The 22,220-nt window shown below is 46.1% G+C and overlaps 1 non-coding gene across 1 annotated transcript; it reads right to left on the reverse strand.

Moving 5' to 3' along the window:
- Positions 1 to 21,584: 21,584 nt before the first annotated feature.
- Positions 21,585 to 21,666, reverse strand: trnas-acu (transfer RNA serine (anticodon ACU)). The gene has a single exon. It is a non-coding gene; the product is annotated as a tRNA-Ser (tRNA).
- Positions 21,667 to 22,220: the final 554 nt, after the last annotated feature.

Genomic DNA, 22,220 nt, shown 5'->3' on the forward strand with positions numbered 1-22,220 from the left:
GACGCATCTGCTCTGATGATGCTACCTTCCATGACGGTGCTTCTGGTATGACCTCCTTTTTCCTCAACCGAGGAATCCCCCCCACTGTTGTTGACAGGGCCCTCAACCGTGTCCGGCCCATTTCCCGTACTTCTGCCCTCAACCCTTCCCCTCCCTCCCAGAACGGTGACAGGGTTCCCCTTGTCCTCACTTTCCACCCCATCAGCTTCCATATCCAAAGGATCATCCTCTGCCATTTCCGCCACCTCCAGCGTGATGCCACTACCAAACACATCTTCCCCTCCCTTCCCCTGTCAGCATTCTGAAGTGATCATTCCCTCTGCGACACCCTGGTCCACTCCTCCATTACCCCCACCACCTCGTCCCCGTCCCATGGCACCTTCCCCTGCAATCGCAGGAGGTGTAATACCTGCCCATTTACCTCCTCTCTCCTCACTTTCCCAGGCCCCAAATACTCCTTTCAGGTGAAGCAGCGATTTACTTGTACTTCTTTCGATGTAGTATACTGTATTCGCTGCTCACAATGTGGTCTCCTCTATATTGGGGAGACCAAGCGCAGACTGGGTGACCGTTTTGCGGAACACCTCCGTTCGGTCCGCAAGCAGGACCCTGAGCTTCCGGTTTCTTGCCATTTCAACACTCCCCCCTGCTCTCATGCTCACATCTCTGTCCTGGGATTGCTGCAGTGTTCCAGTGAACGTCAACGCAAGCTCGAGGAACAGTATCTCATTTACTGAATAGGCACACGACAGCCTGCCGGACTGAACATTGAGTTCAATAATTTCAGAGCATGACAGCCCCCGATTTTACTTTCATTTTTAGTTGTTTTTTCTTTTTTCTTCTTTTTTGCTTTTTTACATTTTTTACAACCTTTTATATTGCATTTATTTCATTTCATCTTAGTTTATTCAGTTTGCTTACCCACTGTTTTTTTTCAGGTTTGCACTTGCTGCTGTTCAATATTCAGTCCGTTAACACCTATTCTGTACTAATGCTTTGTCTTTCAACACACCATTAACATATTGTTTGCCTTTGCTCCATGACCTTTTGGTCAGCTATGTGGCCTTGTCCAACCTGCACCTTCTCCTTTGTTATCTCTTGCCCCACCCACACCTCACTTGCTTATAACCTGTGACATTTTTAATATTTGTCAGTTCCGAAGAAGGGTCAGTGACCCGAAACGTTAACTCTGCTTCTCTTCCCACAGATGCTGCCAGACCTGCTGAGTGGTTCCAGCATTTCTTGTTTTTATTCCAAAAAATATTTGTTTGCTGCAAAAAGTACATGGCAGGTAAAATGAAATGGAAGGGTTGTGAGGCAATTCACTCCTGTACTGAAGGAAACTGATCTCCTTTGCAATCTTTGCATTTTTGACTTGGTGCTGTTTTTGAACTGTTTTGTAATGTATCTTTTTATAGTTTTTTTGACGAATAAAGTATATTTTGGAAATAAAAAAAAGTTCAGAGAAGGTTCACTGGATTTATTCCTGTGATGAAGGGGTTGTCTTTTGAGGAGGATTGAGCAGGTTGGATCTATACTGATTGGAGTTTAGAAACATGAGAGGTGATCGCATTGAGACAGCTAAGATTCTGAAGGGTCTTGACAGGGTCGATGCTGAGAGGATGTATCCCCTCGTGGTGGAATCTAGAACTTGGGGACACAGTTTCAGAATTACGGATTTTCCATTTAAGAAGGAAATGAGGAGGTATTTCTTCACTCAGACAGTCATTCATCCTTGGATTTTTATCTACAAGGAAGTCAAGGGTTATGGGGGGCAGGCAAGAACGTGGGGTTGATGCCATGATCAGATCAACCATGATCCTATTGAATGGCAGAGAAGGCTCGAGGGGCCAAATGGTCTACTCCTGCTACTATTTCTGTTCTTATGACCTCATTGCAGCTTGTTCCAAATAGAGAGGAAAGAGTGGAATTCCAGAGGAGAGGTGAGAGTAATTACCCTTGAGTGAGTGTGGCATCAAGGATCCCTAGCAAAATTGAAATCAATGGGAATCAGTTGAAAACTGTCCACTTGTTGGAGTCCAACCTAGCACAAAGCAAGATGATTATGGTTGGTGGAGGCCGATCATCTCAGCCCAGGACATTGCCTCAGGAGTTTCTCAGGGTAGTGTCCTTGGCTCAACCATCCTCGGCTGTTTTATTAATGAGTTTCCCCTCAACTTAAGTCAGAAGTGGGAATGTTAGGTGATGATTCACAACTCCTCAGATACTGAAGCAGTCCATGTCTGCAAGCAGCGAGACCTGAACAACATTCAGGCTTGAGCTGATAAGTGACAAGCGACTTGATTGCCACAAAAGTGCCATGCAGTGAACATCTCCAATGAGAGAGAATCAAACCATCTACCTTTTAATACTCAGCAGCATTATCATCACTGAATCCCTCACCAGCAACATCTTGGGGGTTACCATTGATTATAAACTAAACTGGACCAGTCACATCTATGCTGCGGCTTTTAGCGTAGGTCAGAAATTGGGAATTCTGCAGCAAGTATCTCACCTCCTGACATGCCAAAGCCTGTCCATTGTCTACAAGGCACAGGTCAGGAGTGTGATGGAATACTCTCCACTTTTCTGGATAGCTGCAGCTCCAACAACACATAAAAATCTCAATACCACCCAGGACAAAGCAGTCCTCTTCATCGGTACCTCGCCCACCACTTTAAACATTCACTCCCTCCACCACCAGAGCACAGTGGCAGCAGTGTGTACCACCTACAAGATGCACTGCAGTTACTCGCTAAGTAACGTTCGACAGCACCATCCAAACCCGTGATCACTACCACCTCGAAGGACAAGGGCAGCAGATGCATGGGAACACCACCACCTGCAGGTTCACCTCCAAGTCACTCACCATCATGACTTGGAACCATATCACCATTTCTTCACTGTTGTTGGGTCAAAATCCTGGAACTCTCTCCGCAATAGCACTGTGGGTGTTCCTACACCACATTGACTGCAGCAGTTCAAGAAGGCAGCTCCCCACCACATTCTCAAGGGCAATTAGGGATGGGCAATAAATGCCAGCCTTGCCAGCGATACTCACACCCAAGAATGAATAAAAAACAAATTATTCTCCACAGATTCCCCACAATCCGGGCTTGGACATTTACTTCAGGAGCACAGAGCTTTATATAACTACAACATGAGTTCCAATCTTCAGATTCCATTAGCCTTTCACATTATTTTCTCCCAGTCCACTAGCTTTTAGTGATTCAGCACTTGGGTCTCTGCTTCTCCAGTTTCTAACATCTCACCACTTATAAAAAACACTCTGATCTATCTTTCGTAGGTCCTAGATGACCCCTCATTTTAAACTCCATCTGCCAAAGCATTGCTCACTCACTTAAGCTATCAAGAAGATTTGAAAATAAATTTCTTGCCAAAGGATAATGTTCTGCTTCTGCTCCCTCGCCATTTGCTTTACCCGTTAGTCTTTCATTTGGTGTAAATCCAGAGAAAGTAAAGATGGAAGGAGGGAGGGAGCGAAAAATCTTCCTCCTTTTCGTGATCCCTATTTGATCTTCATTCCAGTCCAATTTGGGTGAAGAATTCCGATTGTCTGTCTCAATTTAAATAAAGTATAAACAATTCTGGAATCACCAGCGAGATATTGACAAGAACATGTTTCCAGGCCAACTTTCCACAAAAGCTCCCCCACAACAATGTACTAGACACTTCATAAACTAATGACAAAATTGGGATCCGAACCCACACATGCAAAGCAAAATGCATTAGCACGCCACCGTCTTAACCTCTCGACCACCTTGTCAGCTGTTTGGACAGTACAGATCCTGGCTGTGCAGCCAGATGTGCAATGATGGAAATGCAGCTTCTGTAAGTAAATGCAATTTCCATCACATCAGGTCATGGCCTGTTGGGAATGGAGCGGTGTGAAACATTTCCAGACCATGTCCAACACGTTTCGACTCAATGTGAAAATCCACCACGGAAAAACTGGAACATACAATCATTTCATCACATCATGATTAACATCACTCAGACACCTGAACCATGAGGTCACTGACGAAGTCATGATGACCGAATTTCTCATGAAATGACAACTGAACTAACTGACTGGAAGAATTGCTTTAATTCCACATGATCAGAGAGGCACAGCCTCAGACCGACTTGGCAGATGAGTATTGATTGAATAATTTCTGTGTGAGGAATGTTCCAGCATCATAAACCAGGGGAGCGTGCTGACTGAGCTGTGTCTTCATCTCTTCTGGGCAGTCGGACAGTTCACCCTTCATTCTGCTCTGATTCACTTTCCCAAAGCGGATCTACAGATTCTCAAATCTGTGGACTGGGTTTTCTTATTTTGTTCCTTTTGATTTTTCTTGCTCCTGACTGAATATTATATTCTAAACCTCGGATCAACCCTCCCCTTTGCGTCGTGTTATAGTCTTGGTTAAAAAAGACACAAAACGGCACGAACAGTCTGAAACATACAACACGGTCACACTTTCCTTCAGTGAGATTAATGTTGAGCTGTTTTCCAGGTTCAATGCAACTGCAAACACATTGCTCTCAAAGAAATTGTAGGGGATTGAGTTGCCGTTGAAATATTAGCATTGAACATTTGTACAAGGAGGAACAGCCATTCCAAACTGACATCCTTCACAAAGGCACCCACTGAGCTGTTTTCTTGTGTGAATAAAATTCATAAGAAAAGTTAAAGTTCACAAGAAAACAGATGTAAACGATTGATTGCTAAACTTTTGAAGCAAGGATATGAATCCACGATTTTCTGATTATTGGACAAACGCTCGAGCCAACGAAGCTACTGAGCCAGATCACAAATGCTGTGACAACTAAGGGCAGAGGAGGGCACTCTTTATTCTCATCCCACTTCTCCACAGGTCACAACATCTACTTCAACTTTTCCCACTTACTGAAACAGTCAATCATATACTCTATTTTTCCCAGAATAGAAGACACTGACCAGATTTCTTTAATGAACCACAAAATGATTCATTTATAGTAGAACAAGTTTTAACTAGTCATGAAGTAAAGCATAAACACACAGGTGGAAATTTTAAAAGTTCCCTTTTCACCTTTGCTTTTAAAGTCTTTTTAAAAAATCTTGGAGCCACATGCGCACACACACATACACCGGTTAACAGAAAAGATAAAAGGGATGTTTTTTTAAAATTTTTTAAATTTTGTTACAAACACAAAAAAAAAACTCTTGGGCTGGTTACTTGCTCATTTTTGAAGAAAACATCAGATGAGATACGTTGCTCCAAAATTGGAATACAGTCTAACTTCTGAGTATACATAGACAGGTCACTAGGGTATTTTAGAACAGTTCCTTTCAGAAGGCACTGAGAATTAATTTTAGCAGGCCTTCTTCAAAGACATGCGATAAGATGAATTAACACACTGGACTTCTCAGGATCTTTTAAAGATTTTCTGGAAAACAAGCTGGGTTGTGGTCTTCTCTCCTTCCTTGACACTTCTTCAGGCTAACTTTATCAGCTGCTCACTCCAGCAGGTAAAACACACTGACTCTACAACCAAAAGCTTGTGAGTTTTCTGCTGTCTTAGGTGTACGTTGCTGCTGCGAGCTTGTCCAATCAAGGGGCGCAAATGACTTCACTAACCACATCTCCCTGTTACCATGGTTTCTGTTCTATTTTTAACTTGAATTATGTGACAAACAGTAAACATAGTTGCCAAATTGGCTCTTTTGGTGCTCTCTTGAAAAAGAACTGGTCCTACATTTATTCAGTTTGATTATGACTTCTTCAAAAAATATTTTAACAGAAGAAACAGAATCACTTCCATAACATCATGTACTTTCCCTGAGCTACAGGTTATTGAAAGACTCTCTGGCTGTGTTTATTTTAGGTGATTTTGTACTCAGGTTCTTTTGGAATCCATGTGTTTGCAGATCTTTGTGAGTGAGAGATGTGGAGATATGCTTAAAAAATGTCCCTATAAATTATTCATATCTCAGTCTTTCCCCGAACTTTGTGCAAACACATTAATGAGGGAATCACACACATCAAGCCGTCAAACCTGTCCGCTAAACATTGAAAGGTGACAGTGTTTATAGTAACGGGGTTCCATTTATTCAGACACATCTTGATGATTCTCACATGTAATGTATTTGTATATTATATTCATGACATTATGATGTAAATAAACACTTCTTTGCACTTGCCACGCTTGGTGAACATTTTCTCTGCTGATGCCCCCTGAATATATTAGAGAACATGGTGACGAGGTTGAGATAAAAGTCTGTAAATATAGGCAGCAAACAGCAGCAGGGACTGCAGTGAACAAGATTTACGTGACATATTTGTGCTTATATTGGTGGGTGAAGTAAGATACTAAACACACAAAATCCTACATTTGAGCTCGCGGAAGATTGCTCTGTCTATGGAGATAGCATCAAAGAATGCTCAGGAATTTTGTCCGATGCCAGTGATAGTAACACACTTCAGGGGAACTTAAAAAAAACTGGTAAAATCGGCTTTCACATATCAGATGAAATTTTGCACAGAGAAGTGTGAAGTGATACAATTTGGAAGGAAGTATGAGGAGAGGCCATATAAATGAAACATGACAATTCTAAAGTGGGTGCAGGAGCAGAGAGACAATGTACACCAATGTTAGAAGGATTGAAAAGGTAACTAAGAGCAAACAGGACACTTGGATTTATTAATATAGGCATAGAGTAAAAGCATATAAGATATGCTAAACCTTTACAAAATGCTGGGAATGAATGGCCTCTTCCTGTACCTCCACAGAAAGCTTCCATTCCTGGTTCACACACACTCATCAGGATCACTCTCCACAGATCCTGCCACTCCAGGCTCGGACACCAACTTCAGGATCACTCTCCACAGATCCCGCCATTCCAGGTTCGGACACCCACTTCAGGATCACTCTCCATACATCCCAGCACTAGAGGCTCGGAGACCCTCTTCGGAGATCCTAAATCTCCAGACACGGACATCCTTTGAGGACCACTCTCCACAGATCCTGCCACTCCAGGCTCGGACACCCACTTCAGGATCACTCTCCACAGATCCCGCCATTCCAGGTTCGGACACCCACTTCAGGATCACTCTCCATACATCCCAGCACTATGGGCTCGGAGACCCTCTTCAGAGATCCTAAATCTCCAGACACGGACATCCTTTGAGGACCACTCTCCACAGATTCTTCCCTCCAGGCTCAGACACCCTCTTCAGAGTCACCCTCCATCCATCCCGCCGCTCCACGCACGGTTATCTCCCTCAGGATCAGATCAAAGAATGTTGCTTGTCACTTATCAGCTCAAGCCTGAATGTTGTTCAGGTCTTGCTGCTTGCAGGCACAGACTGCTTCAGTATCTGAGGAGTTGTGAATCATCAGCGAACATGCCCACTTCTGACTTATGTTGAAGAGAAAGCCATCAATGAAACAGCTGAGGATGGTTGGGCCTAGGGCACTGCCCTGAGAAACTAGGGCTCCAGTCATGAAAGGTGGAGGACAATTAAATAACGAACCAGATGAGGAGGCTCCAAAAACATCCCTATCCTCAATGTTGGTGGAGCCGAGCACGTCAGTGCAAAAGATGAAGCTGAAGCATTTGAAACCATCTTCAGTCAGAAATTGCTCAGTGGATGATTCATCTCGGCCTCTTGAGGTCCCGAGCATCACAGCTTCCAGTTTTCAGCCAATTCGCTTCACTCCACATGATAGCAAGAAACAGCTGAAGGCACTCAGTACATCAAAGACTATGGGCCCTAAAAACATCCCGGCTCTAGTACTGAAGACTTGTGCTCCAGAACTAGCTGCGCCCTCAGCCAAGCTGTTCCAGTAGAGCGACAACACAGGCATCGACTCAACAATGTGGAAAATTGCCCAGGTGTGCCCTGTCCGTAAAAAGGCAGGACAAATCCAATCTGACCAATTGCCGCCCCATCAGTCTTCTATCAATCATCAACAAAGTGTTGGAAGATGTCACCAACAGTGCTATCAAGCACCACACACTTAACAATAATCTGCTCATCGATGCTCAGTTTAGGTTCTGCCAGGGTCTCTCAGCTCCAGGAAATAATTTGGCAGATAGAATAGAATGTGGGAAAATGTGAGGTTATCCACTTTGGTAGGAAGAATAGAAAAGGAAAATATTATTTAAATTGTGAGAGATTACAGAATGCTGCGGTGTAGAAGGATCTGGGTGTCTTCGTACATGAATCACAAAAAGTTACCATGCAGGTACAGCAAATAATTAGGAAGGCAAATGGAATGTTACCCTTTATTGCAAGGGGAATGGAGCATAAAAGTGGAGAAGTGTTGCTACAAATGTACAGGGTGCTGGTGAAACCACACCTAGAGTACTGTGTACAGTTTTGGTTTCCTTATTTAAGGAGGGATATACTTGCATTGGAGGCAGTTCAGAGAAGGTTCACTAGATTTATTCCAGTGATGAAGGGGTTGTCGTATAAGGAAAGTTGAGCAGGTTGGACCGATACTCATTGGAGTTGAGAAAAATGAAAGGTGAACGTATTGAGACATATAAGATTCTGAGGGGACTTGACAGGGTAGATGCTGAGAGGAAGTTTCCCCTCGTGGTGGAATCTAGAACTAGGGGACACAGTTTCAGATTTAGGGGTTTTTCATTGAAGAAGGAATTTCTTCTCTCAGAGCGTCATTAACCTTTGGAATTCTCTACCGCAGAGAGCAGTGGAGGCTGGGTCATTGAATGTCTTCAAGATTTTTATCTACAAGAGAGCCAAGGGTTATGTGGGCAGGCAGGAAAGTGGGGTTGAGGTCATGATCAGGTCAGCCATGATCCTATTGAATGGCGGAGCAAGCTCGAGGGGCCAAATGGCCTTCTCCTGCTACTAGTTGTTCTGATCTTATGTTGTTATGATCTCATTGCAGCTTGGTCCAAACAGAGATGAAAGAGTGGAATTCCAGAGGAGAGGGGAGAGTGATTGCCCTTGAGTGAGTGTGGCATCAAGGATCCCTAGCAAAATTGAAGTCAATGGGAATCAGGGGGAAAATTCTCCACTTGCTGGAGTTGTACCTCACACAAAACAAGATGGTTGTGGTTCGTGGAGGCCAATCATCTCAGCCCAGGACATTGCTTCAGTAGTTTCTCAGGGAAGTGTCGTAGACCCAAACATCCTCAGCTGTTTCATTGACGACTTTCCCTTCAAAATAAGTCAGAAGTGGGAATGTTAGGTGATGATTCACAACTCCTCAGTTGAAGCAGTCTGTGCCTACAAGCAGCAAGACCTGAACAATATTCAGGCTTGAGCTGATAAGTGACAAGAAACCTTCTGGCCACACAAGTGCCAAGCAGTGAACATCTCCAATGAGAGAGAGAAAAAAATCTACCTTTTGATATTCAGAGCATTATCATCGCTGAATCCCCCACCATCAATATGTTGGGGGTTACCATTGACCAGAAACTAAACGGGACCAGTCAGATCTATGCTGCAGCTATAAGCGCAGGTCAGAGATTCGGAATTCTGCAGCAAGTGGGAAAGATTAGGAATTCTGGGGGCGGCACAGTGGCGCAGTGGTTAGCACCGCAGCCTCACAGCTCCCGCAACTCGGGTTCAATTCTGGGTACTGTCTGTGTGGAGTTTGCAAGTTCTCCCTGTGTCTGTGTGGGTTTTCCCCGGGTGCTCCGGTTTCCTCCCACAAGCCAAAAGACTTGCAGGTTGGTAGGTAAATTGGCCATTATAAATTGTCCTATAGTATAGGTAGGTGGTCGGGAAATATAGGGACAGGTGGGGATGTGGTAGGAATATGGGATTAGTAACGGATTAATATAAATGGGTGGTTGATGGTCGGCACAGACTCGGTGGGCCGAAGGGCCTGTTTCAGTGCTGGTTCTCTAAACTAAACTAAGTATCTCACCTCCTGATACACCAAAACCTGTCCACCATCTACAAGGCACAAGTCAGGAGTGTGATGGAATACATCCCACTCAACAACACTCAAGAAGCTCAATACCATCCAGGACAAAGCAGCCCACTTAATCGCCACCTAACCCACCACCTTAAACATTCACTCTCTCCACCACCAGTACACAGAGTCTGCAGTGTGTACCATCTCTATATGCACTGCAGTAACTCGCCATGTATCCTTCAACAGCACCTTTCAAACCCGTGACCTCTAACACCTCGAAGGACAAGGGCAGCAGATGCATGGGAACTCGCCATCTGCAGGTTCCCCTCCAAGTCACTCACCATCCTGACTTGGAACTATATCGCCATTTCTTCACTGTTGTTGGGTCACAATCCTGGAACTCCCTCCCCAACGGCGGTGTGGGTGTTCCTGCACCACATGGACTGCAGCAGTTCAAGAAGGCAGCTCACCACTACATTCTCAAGGGCAATTAGGGATGGGTAATAAATGCTCACCTTATCAGCGATACTCACATCCAAGAATGAATAAAAAACAAATCACTCTCCACAGATTACCCACAATCTGGGCTTGGACATTCGCTTCAGGAGCACAGAGCTTTATATAACTGCAACATGAGTTCCAAACTTCATATTCCGTTCGCTTTTCACATTATTTTCTCCCAGTCCACTAGCTTTTAGTAATTCTGTATTCGGGTCTCGGCTCCTCCACAGTTTCTAACATCTCACCTCTTACAAAAAACACTCTGATCTATCTTTCTTCAGTATTCCATGACCCCACATTTTAAACTCCATCTGTCAAAGCATTGCTCACTCACTTAATCTATCAAGAAGATTTGAAAATACATTTCTTGCCAAAGGATAATATTCTGCTTCTGCTCCCTCGCCGTTTGCTTTTCCCATTAGTCTTTCACTTGGTGTAAATCCAGAGAATATAAAGATGGAAGGAAGGGAGGGAGGGAAAATCTTGCTCCGTTTTGTGATCCCAATTTGATCTTCATTCCAGTCCAATTTGGGTGAAGAATCCCAATTGTCTGTCTCAATTTTAATAATATATAAACAATTCTGGAAACACCGTCTGGAAATTGACAAGAACAGGTTTCCAGTCTGACTTTATGCAAAAAGTCCCCTATTAGAAATAAAGGAACGATACAGCTCACAAACTAACAACAAGGATGGGATTCAAACCCATACATGAAGAACACAATGCATTAGCAGTCCATCACCTTAACCTTGCAGCCACCTTGTCAGATGCGCAATCATGGCTGTCACCTTCAGCACAGCTCCTGGCTGTGCAGCCAGCTGCAGTGACCTAATGATTCAGGCATCTGAGTGATGTTAATCATGATGTGATCAAATGATTGAATGTTCCACTCTTTCCGTGGTGGGTTTTCACACTGAGTGGAAACGTGTTGGACATGGTCTGGAAATGTTTCACACCGCTCCATTCCCTGTTTCATTTACTTACAGAAGGTATATTTCCATCATTATACAACCCATAAGATGAACTTTTTTCAAAAGACTTCAGTGTATTTAACTCTGTGTCCAACACTGTGAGGCAGCTTTCTGTGTTTATAAAGAGTGCAATTTAATGACTGGTCTCTTGGATCTTGGATCAAACAGGGTGACAGATAGAGGTCTGTGTGCAGAGGGTTTGGAGGTGAGCTCTGATTCCTAACCCTTTCTGGATTGTGAGGAATAAAGAATGAATGAGAGAGAGAGAATGTGGGAGAAGGGATGATGGAAGAATTTGTTTGTGAACCTGATTAAAAGTGGCTCAAACGCAAGATAATATTAAGATATCAAGAGCAGAACATTAACATAATCTGAGTTCCGCGATCTGGTCGGGTCCCATTCCCCTGAAGTGAGGAATGAACGGGTGGGGAAATTCCACCTGGAGTTATATTTGTCTCCAATGAAGATGAGTTCACAGTGAGGCTGGAATAGCTCAGTTGGGAGAACACTAGATTGAAGAACCAGGATACAATCCCTGGTTTCATCAGTTTTAATTTGGTGTCTCCATCAGTTTAAGTAGAGAGAATCAGAGGGGAGATTTTCCACTCTTGGCCCCATGGGCTGAATTTTAAACTAACGGTGCGGCTCTCGGCAGAGGCACCGGAAGCGGGTGTCGTCACCACACGAGTGAAATGTGGCCGACCAACTCCGATCACGGAGCAGCCGACCAATTAATGAAGGGGAGGCGTGGGGCCCATGTAAACAAGGACCTGAGGCAGGGAACAAGGCACCGATGGCACCGACATCTGACACAACGGCAGGTGCTGACACCATATTTAACCAACCCTGCATTCACTGCTGCCTGGTTTAAAGGAGTGTCTTCCTGAGAGCCCTCTGATGCCCCAGGACTCGTTCTGCTGCCTCTGCTGCCCCAGGACCCGTTCTGCTGATTCTGCACCCCAGGATCCGTTCTGCTGTCTCTGTTGCCCCAGGACCCGTTCTGCTGTCACTGCTGCCCCAGAACTCGTTCTGCTGCCTCTGCTGTCCCAGGACACGTTCTGCTGCCTCTGATGCCCCAGGACCCATTCTGCTGCCTCTGATGCCCCAGGACCCGTTCTGCTGCCTCTGCTGCCTGCTGAGTAAGGAGCTGAATGCGAGCCTGCAGTGACCATGGTCCCACGGTTTAGCGATGCCTCCCTGCAGGTTCTCCTCCAGGTGGCAAGAGAAAGGTGGAAGATCCTCTTCCCCAGGGATGGGAGGTGGAGACCTGCCCACCTGACCAAGCAAAGCTGGCTGAAGATAGTCGGTGAGGTCAGCAGACGTGGGGTCACCCTCAGAACATGAATCCAGTACAGGAAGTGGGTCAATGACCGGATCCAGGCTGCTCAGGCGAAAACTCAAAACACTTTGGACCCTTTGGACATTGCATGTGGCAGCGTGAGAGGGAGTGTTTGGTGGAAAGGGAGTGACCACCCAGTCATGTGTATTGGGGAAGGGCAGCAGGACATGCTGCCTGAGGCTTGGCTGCATCTCGGTGAGAGGTGCACGTCAGTCATTGTATAAACTCACACAGTCCCTCGAGAGGGGCCACATGCAGGAGGAATACGTGTGTCCCCATCATGGACTGCTGGACTATCACCATCAGAGATGTTGGGCTTGTCCCCGCTGGGAGACTAACTTTGTTCATCATTGTGTCTGCAGGAGAAGACATCCCACAATTGGAAAGAGCGTGTCAAGACCGGCGGTGGATGCCTTATCTCCATGTCCTCATCCCGATGGAGGAGGAGGCCATGGAACAGGCAGGGCAGCAAAGCAGCTGCTCCATAGCTGATGGAGAGACAGGGACACCTACCCAAGAGAGTGAGTGAACATCTCCTGGGGCACAAGGGAGCATCTGCTGCAAAGGAGCCACACTGCTCATCTGTTCACCACTGCATCAATGGAGCTGCACGTTAGGGGTGGTTGGAATGTCATGATGGGAAGACCCTAACCCTTCAATGTCCCTGTTTTCTCATGAAGGCCCGGATGAACGACAAAAGCAAAGAGCTGGAGAGACTGGGGGACAGCCGGACATGTCTGAGGAGGAGGAGGGAGCCTCAGCGGGTGCACTATCACCTCATTCCCCTGCGCCCTTCACCAGCACAGAAACTCTCACGTTGGTGGGTATCCGTTCGCGGTTAGATTCTGGCATACAAACTGGTGAGCACATCACTGACAGGCCCGGGCAGCTGGCGGAGGCTGTGACAGCCGAGGCCACTGGGAGTTGGTGGTTTGTGGGAGGCCAGGCCCATGCTGTGCCCTAGGCTGATGACGTGCCTCTTGTGTCACCAGCAACACGGGAAATGCTGCAGCTGCAGTGAGAGGTCAGGCAACATCTGGCAGAGTTGCCAGAGACTATGTGTACCCAAGCACGGACGATGGAGGAGTCCATCCAGGCCTTGGGTGCTGCACTGTCTCTGATGGGGGTGTGTCTGGCTTCCTCCATTGAGAGATTGGTGACTCTCATGGAGAACCAGATCCAGCCGATCAATCAGTGGCTGCCGGAGATGTGCACAGACCTGCACTCCATCACTTTGTCCAGGAGCTCCATCCAGTGGTGACAAGGTGAGAGGGGGGACGAGGCACCTGAACTCTCCACTTGGTCCACGTCCCTCTCAGGTCAGCAGGGAGGTACAAGTGTGTCTTATAAGGGGGAGGAGCAGCTGGCTGCTACATCTGGGGGACCCTCTCAGGGTGCTCCTGGTGTGGACGGTAATTCCAAAGTCCCTCTGCCAGTGACACCAGTGATGCCAGCACCTCCATCATCCTCGATGACAGAGGGGTCCCTGTACCTGTGCAGGAGGCCCTCAGTGTGCCAGGGCCCTCCAGGCCTCAGGTAGCAGAGGACGGCCGCCAATGTCATCCCAAGCCATGGAGCAGCAAGGTCAGCAGCATGTCTCCACCTCAGCTGACAGAGCAGGGGGAGTAGCAGGTAGGAACACCCGGAAGAGATTTAAGAAGAGCACCTAGATTCACTGAGGGGTTCACGGGTGAATGTACATTCCAGATGGATAGGGTTGTGTTTGGTGTCACACAGAATAAAGAAATGATGTTCTCTCACTATGTCTCCTTCCTATTGTTGATGCCCTTTGGGACTTCATTTCAACCCTTCCTCCCAAGGGGCTGGAAGTGAGGGACCAAGCCCTGAGTTCACAAAGCTTCGGCCTTGTCACTGTGCGATGTGTATCTGGGCGCTGTAGTGTAGAAGGAAGGAGGTGACAACAGGGCTGTTTAAAGCTAAGACTTTATTGCTGTGGTTCCAGAAGGTGGTAAGGCTCAAAGGAAACGTGAATGTATAAGGGTGTCTCGTGTCTCCCTTGTGTGTATCTCATGGAGGCTTTCCTGTTGTGCCTGAGGTCCTTCATCTGGCACTGCTTGGGCAGCATCCTCCTCCACATCCTCATCATCAGAGGAGACATCACATTCCATGATATCCACACGAGTCAACACCTCACCCCTCTGTCATGCCAGATTGTGCAGAGCACAGCAAGCCACCATGATACGGGAGACTCTCGCTGGGACATACTGAAGGGCTCCACAGGAACAATCTAAGTGCCTGAATCTCACCTTCAGGAGACCAATGGCCTCTTTGATTGTCGCTCGGGTTGACCCGCAGCAGGTGTTGTACCTCTCCTCTGAATCGTTGTGTGGGTTCCTCACAGGCGTCAGTACTCATGTTCTCACTGGGTTGCCCTTGTCTCCAAGGATCCATCTCAGAAAGCGCATGGGGCCACGGAAAGGTTCTGGCACCTGGGAGAGCCTTGGTATGCAGGCGTTGTGGCTGCTTCCCGGGATTTGTGCACACACCTGTAGGATCCATTTGTGATGGTCACAGACCAGTTACACACTGAGCAAGTGGAAGCCCTTCCTGTTGAAGGCTGCTGGCTGGTCTGCAGGAGCCTTGATGGTCACATGGGTGCAGTCGATGACACCCTACACCTGGTGGAATCCAGCGATGGCCCGAATCCTATTGCCCTCTCAGCGTGACTGTTTCGATCGATGTGCACATAGTCACCGGCCCTCCTGAACAGGACATTGGTGACCTCCTTGATGCACTGATTCACCACAGACTGTGAGATTCCACACATATCGCCAGTGGATCCCCGCAATGATCTGCTGGTGGAGAAGTTCAGTGGCACGGTGACCTTCAGTGACACTGGCATCAGGTGCCCACCAAGTCCCATGGGGCACAGCTGCATCATGGCAGAGAGATCAGTGACAACCTCCGTGGAGAGGCGCAGTCTGGGGAGACACTGTCACTCGGACATCTGCAGGTAGTTGAACCTCGGCTGACGTGTTCCTCTGCCTCCTTCTCCAGCCTCCTGTTCGAGGCTGGCCCTCCTGTGGGCCCCCAAGCTGCTGTGGTGTCCCTGCTGGCGCCTGCGCCTCCCTCCCTCCCTCTCTACTCCTCCTCCTCTTCAATGGGAGCCTCGAATCCAGGGTGAATGAGGCCCATGACAGGTTGCCCCTCCCTGAGTGCAAGGCCTTCACAGTAAACAACACCCAGCCACATTTACCTCATTTGTCACACTCAATGAGGTGACTCTGCCCCAATAACACCCTGGTGTGGCTCACCCTACAGAGCTGGCACATTGGCCCCCACTCCTGATAGTGTTTCCGGATGCCCTTTCCCCCTCCACCCTTGCTGCCAAGTTACGCTGCCTCACCCGACAGCTTCCCAGTGAAGCCAACACTCAGCTCCCACCTCCCAGTCACCTCCTTTAACCAGGCGAGGCTCTGAAGCCCCGTGGTTCCCGTGTGCTATTAATTCAATTGGACCCAGTGAATAAAATTGCTGACAATTGGACTCATAAATACTTTAAATGCCTTCTTGCTGTGTGGATGTGCGAAGTCTGCCCTCCATGTCAGCCGCCGACAGAAATATCTGGTCCGACGTCTTCCATCCCTATTTTATACACCCCCCCTCCCCCTCCCCAGCCTCCATTCCCATCTCCAACGGTCCCTTAAAATTCTGGCCCATGTCTCTAAGACTAAAGGGAGTGAAACTACAGCTGCTCCTTAGACTGAACAGGGAGAGCTGCTCTCTCTGTGTTGAAAGTGAATGAATCTGCTCTTTACCTTTTCTCACTGAAACGTTCACTGTCTGGAAATGTCTGTTTGAAAATGTTTTCCTGTTATATTAATGGAGCAGAGGAGCAGAAGTGAGGTACTGTTCAACAGAGAGGTTTGGAAGTGGGTGAAGGGGTGGAGTGACGGTGGGAGTGAGAGGCGTAGTGAGTTGGCCATTCTCAATAGAGTGTCAGGAATGAAGGTCAGAGGAACAGACCAGGCAGGAAACACAGAAAGAGCGAGGAGAAAATGGTGTGAAAAACAGAGATTAAACAACAGGCTTGTTCAGTCAGTTCCGAAGAAGGGTCACTGACCCGAAACGTTAACTCTGCTTCTCTTTGCACAGATGCTGCCAGACCTGCTGAGTGAATCCAGCATTTCTTGTTTTTGTTTCAGTTGGTTTGGGTCTGGTGTTTAGAATACCCGGAATCTGGGTTCACTTCACTTCCAACTCAGCAATTGTACCAACATTATGTTCATAAAACCATAGAATGATACACAAAGAAGGAGACCATTTGGTCCATTGTGTCAATGCTGTCTCTTTGGTTGTGTTATCCAATTAGTTCTGATGCTCAGCTTTTTCCTGTAATCTGTACATTTTCCTTCCAGTATTTATCCATATTACTTTTCAAAGTTACTACTGAATCTGCTTTCAAGTCCTGATCAGACAGTGCATTCCAAATCACAACACATCACCGTATAAATCCCGACCTCATTTCGCCTCTGGTTCTTTTCTCAATCACCTGATAAATACATGCTCTGGTTACTGACCCTTTTGCCACTGGAAACAATTTCTCCTTATTTAACTTATTGAAAACCTTCTTGATGATGTCACATACTAGACTGCCAGTAAAACTGAAGCCCATGTAATAAAAGGGACAATGACAGCATGGATATGAAATTAGCAGACTGATAGGAACATAGGAGCAGGAGTAGGCCATTCAGCCCGTCGAGCCAACCCCGCCATTCAATATGATGATGACTGATCATCCACTTCAATGCCTTTTTCCCACACTATGTCCATATCCCTTATGTCATTTGCATTTAGAAATCTGTCAATCTCTGCTTTAAACATACTCAATGACTGAGCTTCCACAGCCCTCTGGGGTAGAGAATTCCAAAGATTCACAACCCTCTGAGTAAAGAAATTTCTCCTCGTCTCTGTCCTAAGTGGCTTTCCCCTTATGTTGAAATTGTGTCCCCTGGTTCTAGATTCCTCAACCGGAGGAAATAGCTTCATCTACCTGTCTATCCCTTTAAATATATGGTAAGTTTCAATGAGATCACCTCTCATTCTTCGAAACTCTGGAGAATACAGTCCCAGTTTCCCCAAAATCTCTTCATAGGACAGTCCCGCCACCCCGGGAACAAGTCTGGTGAACGTTCGTTGTACTCCCTCTATGGCAATGATATCCTTCTTAAGGTAAGGGGACCAAAACTGCACACAGTATTCCAAAGTGCAGTCCAACCAAGGTTATATACAATTGAAGCAAGACTTCACTACTCCTGTACTTAAATCCTCTTGCGATAGAGTCTAACATGTCATTCGGCTTCCCAATTGCTTGCTGCACCTGCATGTTAGCTTTCAGTCACTTACTGACAAGGACACCCAGGCCCCTTTGTCCATCTACACTTTCTAATCTCTTACCATTTAAGAAATGATCTGCACATCTGTTTCTCCTACCAAAGTGGACAACCTCACATCTTTGCACATTATATTCCATGTGCCACTTTCTTGTCCACTCACTAAGTCTGTCCAAATCCCCTTGAAGCCGCTTTGCATCTTCCTCACAACACACATTCCCACCTAGTTTTGTGTCATCTGCGAACTTGGAAATAGTACATTTGGTCCCCACATCCGAATCATTGATATATATTGTGAACAGCTGGGTCACAGTGTGGTGGTGAACAGTTGTATTTCTGTCTGGAGGAAGGTTTACAGTGGGTTCCCCATGGTTCCTCATAACTTCAGTTATGTGCAGACACTGGAAAAGCTGGGGTTGTTCTCCTTGGAGCAGAGCAAGTTCAGAACAACTTTGACAGAGTTAGAATCAAGGAATCAAATGGTTACAGTACAGAAGGAGACCATTCAGTCCATCATGTCCATGACAGCTCTTTGCAAGAGCAAATCAGCTAATTCCACTCCTCTGCCCTTTCATTGTCACCCTGCAAATTTTCTCTATTCAGGTGTTTATCCAATTCCCTTTTGAAAGCCACGATTGAATCTGCCTCCAGCACACTCTCAGGCAGTGTATTCCAGATCCAAACCACTCGCTCTGTCCCACACCCCTGGTACCATTGCAGAAAATCTCTTCTGTTCATTTCATCCCTCATAAATAATTGAAATGAAATGTTTATTAGGAAATGCACAACATAAAAAGGAGAGAGAAATAAATGCTGAGCAAAATAGAAGTCAATGTTTGGAAGGTAAAACGAGCAAAAGATGTAACTTTTATTCTGGATGAGTGAGAGGAATATATCACACTTTGGGGATTTTGTAAGAGGATTTATTGATAAACCTGGGATTTGAGAGGAAGCTGGTTCATGGTTTACAGAACAAATTCAGCCCCTGGGATGGAGCCAACAGCTGCACTGTCCAATGACCTCACAGGACGGGGTCACTGTCTCAGGCCTGGTGAGCTCAGTCGATGAAAGCATGAAACTCTGAATCTCAAGTTTTTGAGTTTGAGCCCCACGGTGGGTGTTTTTTATTTCCTTTTTAGTCTGATTTTACAGGCATTCTCCAGCTCTGAATTCCTCGGCAGAGAGTTCAAGGAGTGTTTGAAATGAGATTCAACAGCAGTATGAGAAAGTCTCTCCTTGATTCAGGACTCTTACCTCTCTGCAGCAACTCGCTGCTGAAGATTGAACTTTATCTCATTTCATTCTCAGCTGAGGGTCAGTGTGGATCACTGGGACTTCTGGCTGTCTCCCACTTCACAATCCATCAGTGCTGAGAAAGCAATGGGGAATATTACTCACATGTTACAATGTTTTATAAATACTTGAATGTATTTCACACTGTGTCTAACAGTGTGAATCTCCCCTGGTATATCAGCTCACCAATACTTCAACAGAACATTCACGTAATGTGAGCTCTGAGATCTGTTCAGATCCCATTCCCAAGACCTGGAAAGTGGGATTGGGCTGGATCGCTCTTTTTCAGCTGGCACAGACACGATTGCTAAATGGTCTCATTCTGTGCCATAAATTTTCTCCATTTTCTATGTTCTATGAAGTGAGGTGTGATTGGGAGGGGCAATTCCACCAGGGTTATATTTTCGACCAAAACAATGACACAAGGGATACTTCACTTTTTTATTCATTCATTCATGCGATGTGGGTATTTACTGCCCATCCTTAATTGCCCTTGAGAAGGTGGTGGGGTGGGCTGCCTTCTTGAACCACACTTGAGTGAGTGTGGCATCAAGGATCCCTAGCAAAATTGAAGTCACTGGGAATCAGGGGGAAAACTCTCCACTTGCTGGAGTCGTACCTCGCACAAAACAAGATGGTTGTGGTTCGTGGAGGCCAATCATCTCAGCCCAGGACATTGCCTCAGGGGTTTCTCAGGGTAGTGTCCTAGACCCAAACATCCCAGCTGTTTCATTGACGACTTTCTCTTCAACATAAGTCAGAAGTGGGAATGTTAGATGATGACTCACAACTCTTCAGATACTGAAGCAGTCTGTGCCTGCAAGCAGCAAGACCTGAACAACATTCAGGCTTGAGCTGATAAGTGTCAAGCAACCTTCTGGCCACACAAGTGCCAAGCAGTGAACATCTCCAATGAGAGAGAAAAAAAATCTACCTTTTGATATTCAGAAGCATTATCATCGTTAAATCCACCACCATCAATATCTTGACCAGAAACGTAACTGGACCAGTCACATCTATGCTGTGGCTATAAGCGCAGGTCAGAGATTACGAATTCTGCAGCAAGTATCTCACCTCCTGACACCCCAAATCCTGTCCACCATCTGCAAGGCACAAGTCAGGAGTGTGATGGAATACATCCCACTCAACAACACTCAAGAAGCTCAACACCATCCAGGACAAAGCAGCGCACTTGATCGGCACCTAACCCGCCACCTTAAACATTCAATCCCTCCACAACCAGTAAACAGTGGCTGCAGTGTGTACCATCTCCATATGCACTGCAGCAACTCGCCAAGTATCCTTCAACAGCACCTTCCAAACTCGTGACCACTACCACCTCGAAGGACAAGGGCAGCAGATGCATGGGAACTCACTACCTGCAGGTTCCCCTCTAAGTCACTCACCATCCTGACTTGGAACGATATCGCCATTTATTCACTGTTGTTGGGTCACAATCCAGGAACTCCCTCCCCAACGGCAGTGTGGGATTTCCTGCACCATATGGACTGCATCAGTTCAAGAAGGCAGCTCTCCACCACCTTCTCAACGGCAATAGGAATGGGTAATAAATGCTCGCCTTATCAGCGATACTCACACCCAAGAATGAATAAAAACCAAATCACTCTCCACAGATTCCCCACAATCTGGGCTTGGACATTTACTTCAGGAGCACAGAGCTTTATATCACTGCAACATGAGTTCCAATCTTCATATTCTGTTCACTTTTCACATTATTTTCTACCAGTCCACGAGCTTTTATTAATTCAGTATTCGGTTCTCTGCTCCTCAACCGTTTCTAACATCTCACCTCTTCCAAAAAAACACTCTGATCTATCGTCGGTAGTCGATGACCCCTCATTTTAAACTCCATCTGCCAAAGCATTGCTCACTCACTTAATCTATCAAGAAGATTTGAAAATAAATTTCTTGCCAAAGGATAATTTGCTGCATCTGCTCCCTCGCCATTTGCTTTTCCCATTTGTCTTTCACTTGGTGCAAATCCAGAGAAAGTAATGATGGAAGGAAGGAGGGAGGGAAAAATCTTCCTCCTTTTCGTGATCCCTATTTGATCTTCATTCCAGTGCAGTTTGGGTGAAGAATTCCAATTGTCTGTCTCAATTTTAATAAAGTATAACAAATTCTGGAATCACTGTCTGGACATTGACAAGAACAGGTTTCGAGGCTGACTTTCCACATAAGCTCACCCAACATAAATAATACACGAAACAGCTCATAAACTAGCGACAAGGATGGGATTCGAACCCACGTGTGCAAAGCACAACAGATTAGTAGTCCATCGCCTTAACCTCTCGGCCAACTTGTCAGTTGCAGAGACATAGCTGTCACCTTCAGCACAGCTTCTGGTTGTGCAGCCAGCTGTGGAATGATGGAAATATATCTTCTGTCAGTAAATGAAGTTGGGAATGGAGCAGTGTGAAACATTTCCAGACCATGTCCAACACGTTTCTACTCAGTGTGAAAACCCACCACGGAAAGACTGGAACATACAATCATTTCATCACATCATGATTAACATCACTCAGACACCTGAACCATTAGGTCACTGATGAAGTCATGATGACCGAATTTCTCATGAAATGAAAACTGAACTAACTGACTGGAAGAATTGCTTTAACCCCACATGATCAGCGAGGCACAGCACCAGGCCGACTTGTCGGGTGGTGTAAACAGATATTACTGCTTCTGATCTTCACCAGAACAGAGAGTGAGATGTAACATTGATCATCAAACAGACTGTGAGAGAATACAACAGAATAAAACACATGGAGAGACACTGTGGAATAACAAATAGATTTGATTGGAATGTTGAAATTTTGATTGGAATGGATAAAACACCAGAAACAGCAGATTAAATTG

The sequence above is a fragment of the Heterodontus francisci genome, unplaced genomic scaffold, assembly GCF_036365525.1.
Source record: "Heterodontus francisci isolate sHetFra1 unplaced genomic scaffold, sHetFra1.hap1 HAP1_SCAFFOLD_121, whole genome shotgun sequence".
Taxonomy (NCBI): domain Eukaryota; kingdom Metazoa; phylum Chordata; class Chondrichthyes; order Heterodontiformes; family Heterodontidae; genus Heterodontus; species Heterodontus francisci.